Raw genomic sequence first — 15,790 nt, 5'->3', positions numbered from 1 at the left:
TCCCCTTGCAGGCCGAATCTCATTTACTGTATCAAATCCCAACACAGAAAACAGCCTCTAAGAGTTATGGGTATGGGGGCCTCAGTGCTAGAGATGCTCTCACTATTCTTTTCAGTTTCAGCCGTCGATAAGTGGCTCATAAACGCAGCTCACTAGAACTCTTCTTCCACCATCTGGAGGTTGAAAGCTAGCTCCAGTGCTTCAAACCAGTCAAAGATGTTACTCCCCACCTCAAACTATTGGATTAAATCCTTTTGGATGTGGCGCGTAGGCTTTCCTTGGGTGACACCACTCAGATACTTCCTTCCCCAGTAGAGGCTTGTTTGCGTGCCTCCTCTTTCTCCCACAGTGCCAGCTTGTGCACCCATCCCTCTGCTTCTGCCTCTTGTCCCTCTGCTTCTGTTCTTCTGGAGCCGCCTTCCTTTACTCTAGGAGGAACTGTCAGTTCGTCTCCAGCGAGACTCACCTGTGAACTAACTGAGGCGTTGCACCTCACTGAAGTATGGGACCTAAGTGTTACAAGGGTTTTAACTGATGCCTGAGGTCTGTGGGACTTGTGCGGTTTCTCGGAAACAACACTATCCACCTTCTGGAAAGAATGGTGAGAACAGCTATCACTGTCACTGTTCGCATATACTTACACTACCCCCAGCAGAATGGGTACCAATGCTGGGGAATCCAGATTACTACTGAATCCCTGGGATTCCTCCACCACCCTGGATTCCTCAAATACCTGGTGGCTTTTTAGCAATTCTGCTTTACTAATCGTATTGCCATGGAGGAGTCTCCTCTTTTGACATAGCTCATGACGGATATATATAGTAGAGGAAGCCATTTGAGCCAACCCACACACTGCACAGTGCCACTCATCACTGGAAGTAAACCTCCAGTTCCGAGCCAGATGGGCTATGTACTGTGGGTATGCAAATAAGCTCAAATGCCAAGCCTTTTGCTCCAGGAAATTGCCTTTGTCTTGTCTTGTTCTCTAGGGATGTGCAATTTATAACATGGCATTTTTCAACCCAAGCCCGACAGTTCTAAAGGCTTCAGACAATTGCTTACTCGTTTCATTATATATGTATATCATTACAATCTTTCTGTAAGTCAACATTGACGGTGTAACAAAATTGCATGCGTTAGTGTTTTCTTTTTTACCACAATCCATTTTCAATTTGAAAACGAATTCCATACAGGCATAGCACCATATTTGCAAATCGACTCAAAGAAATGTGTAGAGCCACTTAATTGCTGGCCTATGGGAGAGATGTTATGGACAAGCGCTATCACTCACCTGTGGTATGTGAAGAAGGCAGATTTATTTGATTTTTTGCACCTTGCATACTAATTGTGCCATTACACATTGCAACAAACAAACACTGATAATCATAAAACTCCTCTGGGTGGCCACTAGACATTATTCCCTCATTTTATCCAAAGTTTTAACTGGTGGCCCCTTACCAGCCATTTCATGTCGTTACCCATCCATCCAATCCTCTGGTTCTTAAACAAAGAAACCACTTTCCCACATGTCTCAATGTTGCCGCCACTAGGCATACCCTTAACCTACTTTACAAATCTTAGATCAGGGCCTCTGTCACTCACAGTGAGCCCTCCCTGCATGAGTTCCACTGTGAGAAACCTGAAGGTATTCCCTCAAGTATACCTCGGGAAACCCTTATTCAGGTGGCCAGGGTAGGGCTGGTGCTCTCAGATACTAACCCTGGAGGTGGATGAGCAACAGAGGATTACCTGGGCAAGGGAGGCCAGGGTTATGCTTAGGGAATTGCCCCAGGAGAGATGCAGTATTGTACCGGGGAAGATGGAGAGGAGGACGATATACCTGGGGCCTTTGTAGGCTAAAATACGTTTACCAACCTCCCTCCCTTTGAAACTATCTTACCCAAACCTACCATCTCCTCTATATGTAACAAATCCCATAAGATTCCACACCCCCTTGCATTCAGAAACCATCTCTCTCAGAATCCCTGCTTTCCAGTTCCCTATCTGAATACTCCCAATCTTTCTTCTTCCTGTCTCTCTGAATATTATTTTCCGCACTCTCAACCTGATTAGACAAAACACTATGATTCGCACAATCCCCTTTGTTCATGTCATTATGCCAGCTATTCCCGCTTACCCCGCACACCCTAACCAATCCCATCCCTCTGATTGTCATCTTTCTAAATCCAAATCTACACTTCCCTATGTTCTGTTCTTCATCCCGGTCATTCTCGTCTATTTCACAAACCTTCCCCATCAAATCCTGTAGGATATTCGAATTCCTTAACCGACACGAACACCTTTGTACAACAGACTTGTAATGTTAAACTTCTGTACCTGACATGTCCCAACCCGAGGGTCAGGCAAAGTCAGGAAATTGACGCAAATCACACACACCTGATGGCCCTTCCTTTTCCCCAAGGAGGTAAAAGGTGGAGCAAGAGAGCGCAGTATGAGCAAGGTGAGTACAGCAGACAGCATGACGAGACGGCTACCACGCGGCCGTCCAAAAGAAGGTGAAAGGCGGCAGGAATAGAGAGAGTGACAAGGAGAGGAGTGACCATGCCCTTTTCATCCCAGGCCCGTGAAAACCTCATGGAGGAGAGCCTAAGATCGTGAACAATAGAACAAGTGTCCTGCAGCAGTTGTCAATGGTACACGGAGGAGGCCTATGCCGATAAGCAGGAGTGAGGGAAGCTCCCATGACGGTGGTACCGGCCTTGACCCCAGAGAAGCCAAAAGCCAAGTGGTTCGACACAGCCGGTGAGTCAAGGGGAGAATCGATAAGAACCGGTCTGTAATGAGTGAGAATCGCAAAGTGGCAAGTTTTGAACCAAAGCTGATGACTTTTGAATGAACTGATAAAAGTGTCAAGGGGAGACCAGCTGCAGAGGGAAAGCAGCACTAAATGGGTGCTAACTCGCAAAAGAGTCTGGTCGAGCCCCATATAAGAAAAACTACAAGTACAAGAAGGCCATAAGAAGGCCAGCGAAATAGGTCAAAGTGGTCATACAGAGGGTCAAGCAAAATCACTGTACAATCAAAAGACTTTGATCTACAAGAGCTATGAAAGAAAGGGAAGTGAATCCCACATTTAGAGTAAACATTGAGAAACCCAGGGAATTTAATCCAGCTAAAAATCAAGAGGGGTCCGAGCCTGACCAAGGGAGATCCAGGGGCGAAGCCATCACCTAAGAATATAAAAAGGCAAAAGGGGCCTGATCCCGACAGAGGGTGATCCAGGGGTGAAGCCGTCACCCAAGAATATAAAAAGGCAAGAGGAGTCAGAGCCCGACTGAAGGAGATCCAGGGGTGAAGCTGTCACCCAAGGTTGTTTGATAAAGGAACTGTGGTATATTTTGGGATACAATATTAGAAGGTTCAGCGCCCAGAAGAGGGGGGCCTAGGAGTGAAACCTACACCCTACGCAAAACTGTGATAAACAAGTGAGTAGGGTCAGCGCCAAGAAGAGTTGTACCCGGGGGTGACCCTGTTACCCAGGGAACTTTGAAAATGTTGTTAAAGGAACCTTTGTGTTTGTTATTTGAACACATCAGACCCTGAAGGCAAGAGACTTTCACAGGAGACGAGACTTGGCCATCCAAGGTCCTGGGAACTGTCGTCTCATGCTGGGGAAGCCCGAGATTTTACTGTGCTCCAAGCTCCCATCTTACACCATGTCCAAAACGTGGGGAAGGGAGACCCAGGCTACCGCATCCTGACATATTATATGAGAACACTTCTTTAGTTTCTTGAGAACTATCCCACACCCCTTTTTGTATTAGTTGTGAGGTTTAGGCAAAGGGTTTCTTAGTATAGGCCTTTTTATTTTGCCACAACGCCACTAGGACTGCCTTATTTTTCATTTGATGGTCGACGCTTGGTCCCATCTTAGATTTAGGTTTAGATTAGTCATTTTTCCAACCTGCACAAAACATGCATTGTTCAATAAACATCCTTGAACTGTGATCACTTGTGTCTGTCTTTCTTGTCACCATGAGTTCCTCACACTACCCACCCACCCCCAATGCTTCAGACAACCACAGAAAGAGCTTTACGAAGTCCATCAACACATGCACATAGATCCCGCAACTCAAATATGACAGGTGACCCATTTTCTGCCTACACGTGTCCATCAAAGAGAACCAGGTATGCTCTTGGAGAAATGGCCCTACCATGCCAAAACCTGCAAACCTCCTTGTTAACCACCCCGGGAGCCTTATCAACATTGACACCCCAAAGCCTATCGAGACGCATCAGTGTCCAGACCAAATGAAGATTGCCCATTCCACCGGACGTCCCACAGCACAAAATCTCTCTTACCTGACTTGATACATTGCTATATTTACATTGCTATATCCAGCATCACGTCATTCCTACTCAAACGGACTGCAACTTCTAGCTAAGGATACTTTTTCAAATGTGATCCTTTGACTAGTTGACAATCACATATTAACAGTTGTTTGCTTAGCTTTCCTTTCTTTTTGCCTGAAGCAGACATCAACGGAATAGATGGGTGTGAATAGCATTGGGCTGGAGCCCATCTATTTTTATGTGCTGCTTACAATTTATTATGAAACAACAAAAAACACATTTTCAAATTGAAACAGATTTCTAACACCTAACGCCACCAGTTGATGTCTTTAATCTGTATTTTATGTGTGGGCAGACCTTCACAAAAACTCTGCCATACTTGTTCCCCTTCCTTTAAAAATGTCTTCCCAGAGTATACTGGAAAGCTGTTACTGGCTTGTCAAACTACTTACTTTAAATGAAATGCTTCTATTGTGCTGCTAGCAGTTATTAGGAAATTGAGCTCTGGGTTCATGGGTGCCTGCTTTTGATTTTCACAATGGGGGTTGAAACTCCCAACTTTCACCTTGAATATGACCAAGAGACCAGGCCAACGCTTCCCTTGGTAGAACTGCGCATTTTACAGCAATATGTTTTCAAAGCAACAGCAAAAAGCCACATGTTTTACAGGTATCTTTAAAAACATAAAATCTCAGCAACATTCCCTCAACCTTTTGATCTACTTTGGTTACTTTATACTTTAGAATGTTTCACTTTACTTTCAAATAATTCAACTTCAGGTGTGGAACCCTCATTGTGCTCAAAATCACTGTATGACCAACAGTGTAGTCAATAGTGTTTAATCTCCACCCATACTGACACTGCACACAGAAACAGTTAGGATTTGTAGTCAGAAAATGAAACCTGTAAACACCTCTTTGGTGGCAAAGGGATGTTCCTGCCACAGTTACCAACAGACTAAGTGCAAAGTTCCTGTTTTCTTCACCTGTACTCAGCACCTGTCAGTGATTTCTCTTCAGTTTAACAGATTGTCTTTGACTACATTTTATTCGAAGCTGAGCGTGATGTCTTGCGAAGTGAATACTGTTAGGTGGTTGAACCATGAGTGATGTCTTCTCATTAAAGGTACAGGATACAGAGAAATGGTGTCTGACGAGATAGCAGCATAAACATGTACATATGTAATTTCCTTACGGAGTCCATTTCTACCTTATTATGTATAAAATGTTATCTAGGCATAGGAACCAATTGACTTCCTTTGAATTTAGGATCAACCATTTAATCAATTTTAGTAGTGGAGAAAATAGCAACCACAAATATCAAACATTACAATTTAACACAGACAGTAAATGACAATGAATAACAAATATAAAATCATCAACAAGGATCAGTTAGGTGTGTGAAACACTGCAATAAAGTGCATCAAGTAATCAGGCCTACACACCTGTCCACATAAGTGACAATGTAGTATATCATCAATGTAAACCTAATACAAAGTGCGAAATACAGCATTAAAGTGCATTAAAGGAACAGAACAGCACACTGGTCTAGTGATATATAGACCACAGAGTGTGGCCAGACGGGTCTTTCAAAAGAAATTAAATTATCAATATTGACCATACACTACTTAATGTAAATTAATCCCGAAACCATTTGTAGTGAACATTAAAGGTATGTTGTCTCTTGCTTGTATGTACATCATCCATAACAACAACCCGCATGCCTGCATCACATCAAACAATGACTAAGAGCAGGTATCCATCAGACTAGGGGCTCACGTACCCATATCCCCCCACCCGGAGATATTTGATCGCTCCACCCCAGGTAGCAAGCGCGTGCTGGGAGAGAGAGCCCCTACCCAGATATAAATAGGGACAGAGAAGGTTTGTGAGCAAACGGCGGTTGAGGATTCAGTGTTGTGTTTGGCGCTAGTTACCATCCTATCCGGCCTCATAGGTTGTGTCAGTACATTTTGTTGGATGGGGGGAGTAGGTAGAGTGAGTAAGAGTTGGGGGACAAAAAAAAGGGTTTGAGGTGGTTGCAAGAAGTCAGCTCTTACTGTTGCAGTTTATTATACGGCACACGCAAGTCAGGGATCTCCTTCTCCTACAAGGATTGTGGCGCAAAATAAAAACCCTTTGTATTTCTACAATTCGGATCCTTTCTTGAGAAGGCCTCCAACCCATCTTGCATCCGCCCTCCACAAACACCCTGTGTCACAGTGGATGAGGAACCAGGCCGGTGTGTATTAACAAGATATGTATTCATTTATACTTACATCAGCCACCAATGTTGTGGCAACACAAAGACAAAATATCCCTTTTGGTTAAGCAGCACACTGCGATAACTCAAAATACACAGTAACAAGAATTGTCCTTTCATTTCTCCCACCACTACAATCAGCGAACAGTTCACACACATCAAGAAAATGAAAGCAAACAAACAGGAAAGTGCATGCATATGGAATTAGGCTTGAGTCCCAACAACCCTCACCCCCACCCCTAAACATCCACTATTCGTGTCTCTTTTGGATGGAAGGCAGTGGCAAGGAGTGGGAACACAACGGAAAAATCGGATTTGGGATATGGTTCACAGAAACAATATGGGGAGCAATCAAAGAATGGGAAAATTCATTTTTAGAGCACAATGGAATAATGCAGTTTTTAATTACTTATCACAACTGCTATGGTAACGAACAGAAAGAAAGGAAATTCATTTTGCTTATAATAAGAAAGACAGGCAGCGCTTTAGAGAATAATAGTCAGCACACAAAGGGAAAATCGGTTTTGGGATGTTCAATACATGGACAATGTGAAAAGAAAATGCAAAGCCGTTTTCACAGTGGGGAAAGAGGAACAGAATGGGAAAAACTATCTTTGGGATGTTGAGCACAATTTCAATGGGAAAGAAAATACAAATGGGAATTCCTTTTTAACTTACAATGGAGAATGGGAACAATTTCTTTTGGCAGCCTACAATGGGAAAATGGAAACAATTTAGTTTTGCACCTTACAAAGGGAAACACATGGAAACAGGGCGTTTGAAGTTAATTTGTTTGGCAAATCTTTAGTACTATACCAGTTCACAATACACTGGGAAAAGATGGTTGGTTTTGAATTCCAACAATACAAATCCTGTGAAATAAATGGGGAAATTAATTGATTTACTTAGATAAATATACTAAGGATCTACACAGACAAGCAAGGGGTTTTTCAATGGGAAATTGCTAACATACAGAGACAAACAGGTGAGGGGATTTTCAATGGAGGGGATTTTTAATGGGAACATCTCTAAGGCAATGCTGAAAGAATAAAGGGGCTTATGCAATGTATGGCCTGAGGTATTTCTATTTACAGGAGAGGTCTGTACTGGACATCAGAGGGCATCAGGACACTGCTGGGACAGCATAATGGGGCCAGTCAAGGTCTCTGCTGAGTCCTCTAAGGGGTTCCATGTCAGCTTCTAGATCTCCTGGCTCCACTGCAAGCTAGGCCTCGTACTGCTGGGATGTTTCTCCAAATTTCGGCAGTAGCTCACCTCAGAAGTTAGGGGGGAAAAATCCTGATCCGAGGCGAGCTTATTTAGTTATAGTGCAAATGACATCACTATTGTGTCTTAGTTCTCACAGAAGGGATTGGTTAAGGTTAAATACCCCACACCCACCTGTCTGCTGGTAGGTACAGAAAATGTGGGAGTGCTTTGAGACACCAGGGGAGGAGACCACTTCATCATCTTACTTCGACAGGGGGGCTTGGTCTGGTTTGGGGACATAGAAATCTCACTGCATGACAAGTGCCCTTAATCTCCATGTTTTGACAGCTATGAATGCATTTTTTAACAATAACATTTTCAGTGTATCACATAAGCCTTGTCAGGTGTCTGTGTGTCATTCCTGTGCAAAGATACAGTTTTTCTTCATTTACTCCAGAATGATATCAGTGATAAATATGGCCCTTGGTGGTCGGCAAAAGAATCATACGGGGCCTGTTTTAATCAAACTTTTATATTTCTCACTTTCACAAGGAGGGCCACATTACGTTTTCATGAATAGCTCTGGCTATGTTGCTACCACAAAAATCGTTGTTACGTGGTGAGAAGCTGCTAACATTCACCTTTTCAGAAATCCTACAAGTACTATTGTGCAGCAAATATTGTCAATTTTACACAATGGAAACCATTTCTCCCATTTTATACAATGGCCAGTCAAAACCACTCCTTGGCTCTGCCCCACCACCCTTCCTCAAGCACATGACATCAGCAGAGAGGTCTGTGTTTAGGTTAGCCTGCACATTCCAAAGGCTAATGACCAGCTAATGCATTTTTTATTGCAGCTTGTGTGACCTGGGGTAATAAAACTGGAGAGTAGACATGTCTTTATCTTGTCCGGCCCGTGGATTTGATCGCAGAGCTTCTTATTATTTGTATATTTAAAAGAAAGCCCTCATGTTTGATGTTACATGCCTCTCTAGGTTTCTAGGACAACCAGGGAAGGAATGGTGTTTCACATTTGAAGAAATCACAAGCAGAGAGAAAAAAACCCAATTGCAAGCAACACAGGGCCTTTCAAAACTCAGCCATACATTGACTTTTAACTTCACATTTCACTTTAAAATGAACTCTTGGAAGTCACACAAGTTTAACATGTATAAGTGTCACTGAAAAGTTGTTCCCTGCATACGGTGGTTAAATGAGGGCATCATAATTACACTTTTAGGGACTTTGATGCACATCTGGCTTTGCAGATTGTCACTTTGGAGGCAAAATTGAAATGTCATTTTGTTGCTTTCACCCCTGAAAGGACCCCATCTTAAACCCAGTTCAGCATCCCATTATAGATGCTGTGCACTGTTGTTTCCCCTGTGATGGGCAACTTATTGACCGAACCCAAGTTCATATTTTGAAAGCCTTGCTAACACTTTTTGCTGACCATATTTTTAGTTAAAGGGAAAAACAAAATTACTCATTTTATTCAATGTTCATGAAAGAAAGTGATCTGCTTCACTGCAAATGATGCACACAATTCTGACATCCCATAGAGGGTTCTGTGGACTGCTGTTTCCTGAGAATGTTACTTCAGCTCTCCAATAGTTTATCAAACCTTGCCACATGTCTTTCCCTTATGCCAGGCAGTTGGCATCTTCAAATATTTGTATGTTTTGAGGGCCAATTTCACTCCTTTTGATTGGATTTCATAGGCCTAATTTTCCACATTATTTCAGGGCAGGCCTTTTACTTACGGGCATGTACCCCATGACTCAGGCCTTTTTATTTCTCGCATCCACAGGCTATTTCACCCCACATTTCCTGAGTCGGCCCGCTGATTGCCAGTAAAGTTGTGGGAGGGTGGGTCATATTATTTTTGTTTGGCAGTTCCTCTATTTTTCAGGGGTGCCCTCTGTCACCTTATCTCGGGCATATGTTGGCGGGAGGTCATTTCCCTCTGTGTTCCGTGCTGCAGGGTGGGCAGTTGTTTCCTGTTTCTCTGTTTTTGGCCTGTTGGCATTTAGAAGAGTGGGAGGGCACATATTTTGGCCTGGGCAGCCAGCGGGTGTGGCCGTAATTAGAGGTTGAGCAACTGGGGGTTGAGCTGGGCCGGCCACAGTGTGGTGCTCAATGTGGACAGCAGGCAGCAGTACGGCAAGCTGCCCTCAGTCACCTGTGAGGCTGTTCATTAACTTTTACGGGTGGTTGGCACAGGAGCAGTGTGGGAGGGTGTGCCTCTCCGGGAGTGGGTAGTGTGCTAAATAGGAAGGGGAAAGAGCGGGGCTGTGGAGCCATAAGATTTGTGAGGAGTTGGGGCCTGGGGCTTACACTGATTGCATGTTTCAGATGGACATCTCCTATTTTTCATGGGGTCTGGGACATTTAAAGGCCTTTACAGGCAGTTTTCTATTCACAGGCAGTTTCTATTTGTGGGTTAGGGGTGGGGGCAAAAATAAAACCATGAATAAATAAATACGGGGAGGGAGTCCTGCACCAGTTGTTACAGGCATGGAAAGAGTGGGTATTTTCTCTTTGGGACTTGTGGTGTAGAGTGGGGTGCTATGTCTGAGGGGTTAGTGGACAGGCAGGTCCTGCAGGAGGCACTGAGCATCATATGTAGGTTGTCAAAGACCCAGCTGGAGGAGGTAGTTGAAGAGGTCACAGGGGAGAGGGTGGTTGGGGGGAATAGACCCCAGGACAGCGTGGGTATCGGATGGGGCCCTCACAGCAATGGTGGCTTCAGCTGGGACAGAAGAGGTTAGGTCTAAATAAAAGATAAAAGGGGCTGGGATAAGTAGGGTAGACATCCTGCGGCAGGCGGTTGAGGGAGGACTCCCGGGAATAAGGGTAGTGAGGGTCAAGAGGGGCAAAGTGGGCAGGGAGGAAGGTGGTTTGTGGGAGGTTGGAAGGGAGGGGGTTGAGGATGGGTATAGGAAGGGGAGTAGAAAGTGGTGGCGGTAAGGAGGGGCCAGGGGAAGAAGTACCTGCGGAAGAGTGCAGGGGGAGTGGGAGGCAGACGCCATTCCTGGTATTGCGCAGAAGATAGGGACAGTCCAGGATGGTCTCCCCAGACAGCGCGAAGAAGAGCATGGTAGAGGACCCACCACTGCCCCTAACACAGCAAACGCGGATAATAGGGAAGGGACCAGGATGGTCCCTCCAGCCAGCGGAGATGAACAGCTTAGAGAGCGCAGCACAGCCACTAACACAGAAGAAGGAAGGGCAGAGGACGGGACGCCTCTGCCAAGAAGAGTAGTGCATTAGCGAGTTGGGGCGGTGGCTCCAAGAAGACATCACAGAGGCCCTGGGGTGGATACCCCTTGCTGGCAAGAGAAGGATCTTCCTGGCCCACATGGGCACACAGACCAGGAATTGTATATAGTGGTTGAGAAGGACGGGAGGGACAACTGGATGGTATGGGAGGAAGGAGGTCATGGGGACAGGGGAGATGAGGAGAACATGGAAAGGTTTGGTCGGGTTTTGTGAGAGAATGGAGTTTGAGAGCAGAAGCATGGCAGCTGTGAGGGAAAGGTGGTCTAGGGGTGGGCCTACTGGTTGGGCTAACAGGCAGAGAAGATCTGTCGATGTGTTTTGTCCCCAAAGTAGGAGTTTGATCAGGAAGGAAGGGAGGAGTGGCAATGGTCTGGCCTGGGTGGTGCGAGTGGACGGCGTGGACAGACCGCTAAGAAGTGAGCAGGGTAGGGAATGGTTGGCTGCGTGGGTCAGGTTGGGGTCCTGATGAGGGCAAAGGATTGGGAAAGGGGAGTGGTTTTGGGGGAGGAAAGATAGCATGCAGGCTGCAGGGGCATTGGTGAGAGTAGAGGTGAAAAGTGTAAACATGACAGAAGTACAGACAGACAAGGTGCCAGACAAGGAGGTACCGGCGGTGGTGTAAGTACGCACTGCAGGGGCTAGTGAAGTTAAACTGTAGTTGAAGAAGGTACCTTATATGGGCATCACAAAGTCACTAGGGGCGCATTTAATGGTGGGTACCAAAGAGAAAATATGTGCGGGTGGGTTTGCGGACGTATTTAAGTTTCTGCACAGGGAAGTGAGGGCAAAGGAGGGATCAAAGGAGGAGGAGGAGCTGGCATTGAGGCCCAAGGAGCCAGTAATGATTGATATTTGGACATCAGCCTTTTTGATATATGCCAGTGTGTACTTTGCCTACACCCAGCACCAAGCCTCATTTAAGCTTGAAGGATGCTTTACAAGGCACTCCTTAACAGGGGTGGACTGGGAACTAAAAGAGGCCCTGGAAATAATGTTTAAAGTGGCCCCATATGCTACATTTTAAGCAATAACAATGCTTTTCCTAAGAGAACATTAGAAAATACCACACAAAAGAGGCCCAGGATGCAGAGGCCCCTGGGAAATCTCCAGCGTACCCTATAGGCCAGTCCACCCCTGCACCTTAGACTCTAGAGCAGGTTGCAATTTCCATAGGTATTCACAGTAAGGGAGTCAAGCCCAAAGTTGAAAAGCTGACCATTCCCACTCTATCAGGAGCGAGGATAAGGATTGCATTGCAGGAGTAAGTAGAACGCAGTTATTTTAAACTAAGGATGCCTGGCTGCAGGATTTCTGACTAAGTACCTGCCTCTGACATCTCTGTGCAACGTGCAGCCACACATATGAATTCTGTCTGGTTTGGCATGGCCCTTTATCCTTCAGAAGTTGACACTTTTAGTACCTTGTAGAGCCTTCTACTCCTTCCAATCAAATACTCTACGGAGCTCAAAGCTCAGCTAACTCCCACTAGACCACAACAGACAAACAAGCATGCCACCCTCCAAAGAACGCACCAATAAGAACGTTTAACCTCTAGTCACCCAAGCTGGGTCTTTAAGGCTCATCATAACTGTTCATATGACCTAGCAAGGCCCTGCAACTCCCAAGGAATGGACAGCTCAGATGTTTACATACTAGACATCACTGGTCTGGACACAAGGACCAAACAGAGTGCCAACCTCTAAAACCAGAATGAAATAGAGGCCTCATTAACGTGCAATACATCTGTGCACAACACTTACATGAAGAACACCTTGGAGATCAGAACCAAGTCAGGTCAGTATCCACAACTATTTCTCCCCATCAGACATAATACACTGGGACCACCCCACAGTCATCGTAAAATGGAACACAAAACAATAACAATACCACGTCACAATGGATAGCAACATGCTTTTAACTGTATCGCTTTAGACTAGCCCTACAATGTAAATACTTGTACTCCTCAGGCACCCCAAACAACCTGCCCCTTCTCCATCTGACTGAGTCACCTTTCACTCTACTAGCACCCTTAAACTAATCACACAGGCCAAAGCACACATTGCTGATGTATGGCTGCTAACACCACCCTAATAAAAGGAACTTTGGGGGAGCAGGTGGCTTAGAGGTCATCTCACGGCCTGTGACATCTTTGGCTCTATCGCATACTGTGTCATATGAGGGGATCTCCCAGTGTCCCAGCCCTGTCGTCTCATACATTATTTCATGTCTTTCCCTCTCGATACCACACATACTCAAGTGGCCTCATTCCGAGGCTGGCGCTATCCATGGAGTAAATGGCACCATGGTAAGCAACCATGGAGCTATTTACTCCATGGAAATCCGGCATGGTGAATGGAGTAATTACCGGTCCATTCCAAGGTTGGAGGGACCGGTAATTCCCCATTCACCATACCGGTTCCCCATCCCCATTCCTGCCCTCATAGGGCTCAATGGGAATGGGGAAGGAGTAAATTACGGCACCGTAAATTACGGTGCCGTAATTTACTCCAAGGTCACTTTGCGGGTTGGATTTTTAACGCCTGCTAAAAGCAGGCGTTAAATGCCAACCCGCAAAAGGGAACTCGGAATATGGTGGTAAGTGTTAACGGTCACCGTTGCCATTAACGGTGACCGTTAAACCTTACCGCCAGCCTCGGAATGAGGCCCATGTCACAACCCACATAGACCCATACCGGCACTCTAGACTCTGTTACACCCGGCCCCCCCACTCTTCAGCACCTCCTATTTTACACCTTGCATGACACTTATAACCACCTGCTCTTTTTTTGAAGAAACACATGCAACAACACAACCACACATTTCAGAGATGTGCTACACAACTCCATTTTACAATACATTACATTACCATTAAAATCATAAAGGTGAAGAGTGATAGAACATATTACAGCTCTTAGACAAGGGATGTATCTACTATGAAGTGCTAGATTTAAACATATGTATTATTATTATTATTATTATTATTGTTGTTAAAATTGAAATAATGGAGCAGAGTTACATGGAAAAATGTTGTGGGTAAATCTATTTAAAACACTACCGGGCCTATTCTGAGCTGCATGTTAAATAGGAAAAGTGCCGTGCCTCAGCAGAAAGACACTTTACCATGATGTGAGGTATTCTGAGCTAACCTGAGAGTGTCCGTAATAAAACAAGTCCGCCACCCCTGGAACATCCTTGCCAACTACTTCATGTGTTAGTGTCCGGCAGGGACTGTATTCTAAAGTCACAACACCCTCTCTGCACCAGCCTAAAGCAGCGGGTATTAACGCTATTCTGGGAGGTGCCGGTAAACTCCACTGCACACTTTTTCCAATTATAAATATAGCATTTCTTAGACTGCAGCAACACTTTGCTAGTTGAATGAAAGTTTAGAAAAACATTCCTAAATTAGAAAAGTGGCAGTCTTTTAAGATATGCTTGCAATGTCATGTTTCCCACAAAGAGAGATTATAGCAGCGTTTGCTGCTGGAAAGCACAACATTTCCCCTCCAAGCTTTCTAGAATGATGGTGCTGGAAACCGGAGGGGAGAGATCAGAATCAGGCCCGAAGTGTGCACTTTAGGGAATACAGCAGAACGGTCATGTTGGAGTCTCAGCGTGTAAATGTTGCCGATGTGCGGTACAGGGTGCTGTGTACTTGGACATTGGAGGTACCTTATGAGGGGAAAGAGTAGGGAGGCTCTGCTTTGCCTTTTTTCCATTAATTCCATATATTTATTTCCATGAATTTATTTTCAGCTACACTAGGAAAGGATGATGAAATTTGTTCGAAGAAATCACACAGTGAAAAAGTGCAAGTCAAATGTCTTTGGAATTCTTTTGAGGGCAATCATTGAACATGTTACTTGATACTTGTTGTCTTAAACCTACGCTGAACTTGCCTAATGTCAACTTTTTAATAAATACAAACAGCTTGGTAAAATATGCAACCCCCCAGTCCTATGTGTGTCCCCTGATTTGCCTCCCTTATAATGGTCGCTAGAGATGCCATGTGGCACAAAATGCAGATGTTCTTCTTTCTTCCATCTACCTGCTTACCTGGTACTATGTGGGTGAGAAAACCCCTCTCAAACGTGTTCCTTTGATAGTAACAAAGTACCACCTGACCACTCCCCACCCCAATTCTCTCAACGCTGCCCTAATAGGAATTTTCCCCACCTCCTGACCTCCAGACCTAACCCCTTTTTGAGCTTTTGAAATTGGGGATTGTCCGTGTTTCCCAGTCGTGTCACCCGCTCCTCTGATAGGCAGAAAGTCCCCAACATAAGCTAGGTTCCCTGAACCTTTAGTAAAGTGACCCTCTGCCACAGACGTGTTTTTAACTGCATGGGAGAATTCTCACTGCCCTTCTATTAACGCCTAACCAGGATCACAGTTGGGAACCCCTGCGACCCTAGAGTTCATATCCCTGAGGGAGAAATAAAACCTAATCATTTAAGTGATCCCAGAAACGGTCACTTCATAGCTCGACCTACAAGTCTAGGGTAACTGGGATAACACACCATGTACTAATCCAAATTTAATGAAAGGCATAGTGCTTCGAGCACAGATTACAACCAGGTGAACAGGAAGCAACAGTGACCTGGACCAGCAGAACTTCTCAGTTGCTCAGCATGAAACCTAGGAGTGGGTTCTGAGATAGGAGACCTCCTGGAGGCTCACAGGGTTATTCGACGCTCATTGTTTTTTAAAAGGAAGGTGT

The sequence above is a fragment of the Ambystoma mexicanum genome, chromosome 3q (genome assembly GCF_040938575.1).
Source record: "Ambystoma mexicanum isolate Mex_15411 chromosome 3q, UKY_AmexF1_1, whole genome shotgun sequence".
In the NCBI taxonomy this organism is placed as follows: Eukaryota; Metazoa; Chordata; class Amphibia; order Caudata; family Ambystomatidae; genus Ambystoma; species Ambystoma mexicanum.
Note: the sequence above shows the minus strand (reverse complement) of the source record.